General features: G+C 50.3%; 1 long non-coding RNA gene across 2 annotated transcripts; it reads left to right on the top strand.

Moving 5' to 3' along the window:
- Positions 1 to 689: 689 nt before the first annotated feature.
- LOC133767296 (uncharacterized) lies at positions 690 to 5,936 on the top strand. 2 transcript variants are annotated; one of them, XR_009866828.1, is made up of 3 exons: positions 690 to 801; positions 4,034 to 4,496; positions 5,318 to 5,936. It is a non-coding gene; the product is annotated as an uncharacterized LOC133767296 (long non-coding RNA). The 2 variants fall into 2 exon arrangements; XR_009866829.1 differs by having other exon boundaries at positions 4,037 to 4,496.
- Positions 5,937 to 6,175: the final 239 nt, after the last annotated feature.

The following is a 6,175-nucleotide window of genomic DNA, read 5'->3' on the forward strand; positions in this document are numbered from 1 at the left end:
TTAAGAAAGCAAAATGACAAAGTGGCCTGCAGAGGGAGAGAAATGGGTAGAGATTTAAGACGGGATGGCCAACACGGAGTTCTGTTGGGACCCAGGCCACACCCATGGTGGTTTGTGTGTTGTTGCTTGTGCGGGTGTACATGCATGTGTGTGCGTGCACAATTGTGTGTTGTGACGATGACTTTGGCCTCCGTCCCTGTTGCTCCCCAGCATTTAGGAGGTGAGGAGGAGCGTCCCAAGGAATGACTGGCGCTCACAGGTGAACACATGGGCAAGGTTGCAGAGAAGGGACTTGTTCCAGATATTCCCCAAGAGCCCTAAGTCGGATGAGCCCAGGGTATATTTCATAGGCTCTATGGCCAGGGGACCTTGCTGGCTCTCGAAGCCCCTGCATGGGGCAGTGTGCTGGGCTCTGCCTGGGAGGAAGGAGTTAAGGACGGTGACAGCCTGGTGGGTCTCCGAGGGGAGGCAGGTGCTCACCTGGGCCGCCTGCTGCACCCCTGGGCCTCTGCACGCCGTGCACCCCCACCCAGTCCTGCTCAGTGTGTTTGACCAAAGGTGACGCTGTCTCAGTGCACTGAGGTCGTGCCCTCCCTCCCGTTGGGATCGATCATTTAATGTGACTTATCAGAAAGAGAAAGAATTGTTTACTTTTAATCCCTGAATCCCATAAAGGGAGAAGGGGAAAGGCCTAAAGGGCCAGACGCTCAGGGCTCAGGCCCAGGGTGGCCCCTGCACAGGCCACGGAGCTAGGGTGAGAGGAGGGACCCTGGGCTGGCAGAAGCCGAGAACCGACCCCAGGTAAGTGCTTCCTGCCCCTTCCGGGACCTTCCAGCTCTCCTGGGTGGATCAGGCTGGCCTCAGGGCGCTTACCTGGGCATTGCAAAGACCCCAGGCAGCGCTGAGCCACCATCTGAATTTGTCTGCCTGACGATTCTGTTTCTTCAGAAAGCCCAAGGGCAGCTGGAGCTTTCTGGAAGGTTCTTCTCACCGCCTGGTGAGCTGGGGGGAGACGGGGTACAGGAGGGGCCCAGAAGCGGTGTGGAGTTCTGTTTGTACCCTCAAGGTGGCTGCACACAAAGCCATATTTATGTTATGCTGGTCTGATTTAACGCCAGCACTGAGGGCTTCCACCAGGAGTGTAGCAGTGCGCTGAGTGGAGCCAGGCTTGTGTGGCCAGGAGTCCCTCCCCTGCCCCCGGCCTGGGGCCAAACACTGTTTTCTCTCAGCCTCTCAAATGCCCATGTTAGGGCTGTGTCTTGCACAGGCCTCTCTCTGGCCCCTACGGTTCCCTCGGCCACACCAGAAACAGCTGGACACCTGCACAGCAGTGCCGCTGTTGCCTGGGAACGTAAACCTCACTCTGGTTTGTAAGCCAGTGCATGGAGGCCCCAGTGCCGCTGAGAATCTGCCCAGCGGTTCCGCTTCGCCCCTGGTCAGTGATAAACACAGACCAGAGAGGCACGGAGGGGAGCTCCTCAGATTCCCCCTTCTCAGTGAACTTCAATGAGAGCAGAAGGGCTTCGTTCTCTTTGAAAATTCCCCGTGCTTTCAAAATGACGAGACTCCCAAGTGGGACAGTGACTTCCTTTATCTTCACTTAGGCTGGAACAGCCTGAAAGGATCAAACTGATGCCTCTCACGCATCCATTTTACATGTTCTGCCTATTCAGACATCTCCATTTTGGTGCTGATGGCTTAGGGCTGCAGCACGGTGGCACTTCTCAGCTCCTAAGGCACTGTTTCCTCGGCCTGTGGCATTGATCTGGAATGTTCTTAGCCCCTGGGAACACAATCTTAAAGCAAAGACAAGCCGCTGATGCGCAGATCTGACCTGAGAAAGAATTGGGGGTGCTGGGGTGTGCCGGGTTCCTGAGACGCTAAGCTGTCCCGGCTGAGAGCTGTGGTGCACAGGGAATACTGCAGGGCGGCACACTTGCTGGAGGGCGGGATTTTGTGGCGACTTCCTCCTCAATGCCCTTTCTTTCCCAGCAAGCCGTGTCTAGCTGTTTTCCCATCCTCACGGGTTCAGTGGGGAAACTGCATTGTAAATTGACCACAGCAGCTAGAGAGAGCAGTCATGGTTGGGCAGGCGAGGTCGCTTAGCTGTGCTTCACACTTACCCTCTCTGTGGGCTACGAGGCAGGTATTCAGGAACTAAGGCAGGACGAGAGATAGTGGGAGATTTGCATGGATGCAGGGGGAGTGGAAAAGTAAGCAGGACCTCAAGGCCTCCCTTAGCTGTGGATCTGTGCCATTGCGCAGATCACCCTGATTTATAGCCCATATTTTTGCCTTCAGCATTTTTTTTTAACTACAGGAAATAGCAGGTGTTATAATTTCCCATCCAGCTTACAAATGTTCTATGTAGTATTAACTGGTGCTAGCTAAGGTCGACTGTTCATTTCAAAAATCCTGGAGCCCTTTTAAACCTGCGGAGTGAAGAATGGCTAAGTGAAATGTTTAAATATCCAAGAGTACGTGCTGGCATCGGCCACCTCCAATTTTTTTTTTTTTATTAGTGACGTGTTATTGGATGACATCTGAATAAGACAGAAATATGCTGCTTCCTTCTTTAACCTGCCTTGGACATTGTCGGACTTTAACCAGTCCCACAGAAACAGTCAGAAATGCAATAAAAGACAGCGGACATTTCAGCCATGTTTAAAGATTGCTGAAAAGACTGAGAAAATTGACATTCCATAAATGTGTATTTATTGATTGATGCAATAGCACCGTAACTGATGGCACTGCACTGCATAATAAGGTATTTCACTAAATTTGCCGAGAAATTGGCCCGAGGCCCCTCTCTCAGTACAGCACTAACTTTCCATGCTGTGACAAGAGGTGTTTGAGTAGGGTGGGCTCCACCCTCCCAATTTCAGAAGTGTTTTCCAGGAAGGAATTTTTATTAGGGACTCCAGGAAAGAAAGCTTAAAAATCCTAATTATTTTTCTGATTGTAAAAGTTCTACCTGAATTGCGGAAATGGGTAAATGCAGAGACACAAAAGGAGAAAAAAATGAAACCATAATCCTTCCACCTGAAGATAGGCGTGGTTAACGTTTGATGTTTTTGCCCAGGTACATATGAAGGTTTCACTGAAAGGGACTCAGATGGAAATGTTGTTTTGTAAGCTACTTCTTTGTTCGACGGCAAATCTTGAATTTCTTGCTGTGTGAACCCTGTTTTATTTTTTGCAGCATCAGTTTCAGTGACAATGATGAGTCACAAATCAGCTTTCTATAGCTGGACATCCAGGTCATCGCCGATTTTCATAATTATATACAATGCCATGAACAGTCTTATAGATAGACCTTCCTACAAGGTTCTGACATTTCCTTGAGATGAACTTCTGGGCCATAGAAATACAGGAGTACTCCAAAAAGTTCACAGACAATGGAATTACAACATGTTTATTTTGGTGCCAAAATTTTGAAGTCCATGCATAGTTTTCTCATCATATGCATTTTATGAACTTTTTGGAGACTCCTCATGCACATAGATTTCACGTTATTTGTACTCAAATAAGCTTATCTCTCAAAATAACTTTTATATATTTTCACTTTGACTTGAAAGGCAGAGACAGAGCTTCCACTGGATGGTTCACTCCCCAGATAAAGCCTGGAATTCCGTCGGGATCCACCGCGCAGGTGGCAGGGACCCAAGTATCCGAGCCGCCATCTGCGGCCTCCCAGGATGTGCACTAGCAGGGAGCTGGATTGGAAAGCAAAGCAGACAGGACCCCAGTGAGGACTCCAACCTGAGGTGCAGGCAGCCCCAGGCGCCAATCTAACCCCTGCACCAAATGCCCATCTCTGCACTGATTTGGAGGGAGAAGTTTGGGGAGGTTCACCTGAAATGCATTAACTTCCTCCTCTCTTCTTCAAGGTTTCTCCTTCCCTCCTGTCCTTTGCAGGTTACTCACAACGCAAAGCAAGCAGAGCTGGAACCCAATATGGGGCCCCAACAAGCCCGTCCTCCCAGGATCCTTTTCACCAATGACAAGTTGTCCTCTCTTCGATTCTTCTCAGCAGAGCTAAGATATTTCCAGAGCCCCACCGTGATGCTCATGACAGCCCCGGAGCGGCCAGGAGGTGCAGAATTTCTGCTCTATGTTCCTCGGACAAAGGCAACGTCGGGGAGCTTGTCAGCAGGTGCAGAGGGAAAGGCAAGAGAAGGCAGTGTGTCCCACGAGTGTGTCCAGTGTGGCTGCGTGGGAACCGTGGCAGGGACTAAGACCAACTGGAACTCAGCCCACGCTCCTCCTCTGTGCCCAGTGAGGATGCCACCAGCATGTCTAACTTGGCTGCCACCTCACAAATGACAGCATTACCCTGGGGGCGAGCCAGGGCCCGGGGCAGGAACCACAGGCAGTAACTCAACACAGCGAATGAGGGGAGGGGTATTTGAAAGAACAAAAAAGAAGAGGGTTCAAGGCCATCTCTCTGCAGCCAAGTGACTTCCCCGCTGTGCTCATCGCGCCGCAGAACCCAGGTGAGCGGTGTCACGGTTTGCAGGGGGATGGGGCACTTTGACTGAAAAAAGTGCAGGTTTCCTTATTCACCTGTGAAAGACAGGCCGGTTGTAGGGCGAAAGCAAGGCTCAGGTCCAGTTAACAACTCAGTTATCGTGCGGGAAAAATTAACTTCTGTGTTTGGGGAAAACAAAATTATTCCCGTTGTGGGCAGGAGTTCCCATACCCATTAGAAACCATTCTTAACAGGAAAAACAAGTAAATCCAGAAGCGATGTATTCTGAGAACTCCCTTCCAGCTAGGAGATAAACATTACTCACTAAACATTGACGGCTTTGCTCCCTCTGTCTCTCTATCTCCCACCCATTACCATTGTGGAAAATGACCGCAGTTGGTAAGACTGAAAATGTGAGGGAGGTGCGTTTCCCCTGTATCCAACAGGAGCCACCAAGAGTACATCTCAGCCGCTCCGTGTGCTGTAGCTCTACGCAGAATCACGTGTCTTCTTGGACTGCAGAATTTGCTGCGTTTACTGATGATGCCTTGGGGAAAGGGGTGGGGACCCAGCCGTCCAGTCGGATTATTATTCCTGTTTCTAATTTGCTGTCGAAAATCTGTTCCCTCTAGGGATTCCTTGTCTCCCGGCCCTTTCTGGAAATGGTTACAAACAGAATTGTTCCTGCCTCTGCGGTGGGAGCAGGACTTCAGACAATGCCCCCCCCCCCCCCCAAGCAGGTGTTACCTCCTGCTGCAGATTGCCGAAGCCTCCATCCGGGGGGGCTTCACCTCTTCCTGTCACTCAGGATGATCCCCACCCACCAAGCCTCTTTTCTCTGCTCAGGTCACATCCGTGGAGCTGGAGAAATTCCCTGATGACAGCCGGCGACCATGGCGACCATGGCGACCATAGTGGACAAGTTGTGGGGTTAACACTTTGGAGGCTGCCGAGTTTCCTTAGCAGAGCTGTGGAGTGTGACAATGGTGTTTGTGTCCAAACTATCAAACGCCATTATCACACTAAATAGCTACTGCTAGGCCATCCTTCTGCTCAGTAACCATCTTGACATCTGTTGCGTGGTCCTCTGGACAAGGCGCATCTACCTGAGTGCTCCCCTCCTGTGTAATTCCTGGATAAAGTCTCATCACCCCGTGCTCATCCCCAGTGCAGCTCCTTGAGCCTTCTCCCCCTCACATGCTGCTGTTAAATATTTAGCAGATGGTAGATTCTTGTTTTCTGGACTCAACAAAGATTGCAGAGCACCCAGCACCAGGCTATAAGCAACTGGGAATCATTCAGCCCATGCTTACTGAGTCGAAATGAAGAGTTAGAGAAGTGTTTGACTCGGAAAACCAGAGCGGGGTTAAATCTAACTTACGCAAACCACAGGTGTGCAGGTACAACATTAAGGTGCATTATCATTTAAGAAGTTTAACTTTCTAATAAACTTACCCATGGCTCACCTGGTCTTCCAGAACTCTAGAACATCTTTGATTTCTACTGATTTACAGTGGGAAAATGCTGCCTGATGGCTGAATTTGAATGCTAGTTCTTCCTTCTTTATGTTTCAACAATTTATCCGCAGACAATTGTAAGTGAACTACGTGTGCGCGGCCACAGCAAATTGGCACATTTTAAGCCTGTGCAGTCTCTGAGTCAGCTGGGCCAGAGGGGTGGTCAACTCTGGAACACACCCTCCCT

The sequence above is a fragment of the Lepus europaeus genome, chromosome 9 (assembly GCF_033115175.1).
Source record: "Lepus europaeus isolate LE1 chromosome 9, mLepTim1.pri, whole genome shotgun sequence".
Classification (NCBI taxonomy): domain Eukaryota; kingdom Metazoa; phylum Chordata; class Mammalia; order Lagomorpha; family Leporidae; genus Lepus; species Lepus europaeus.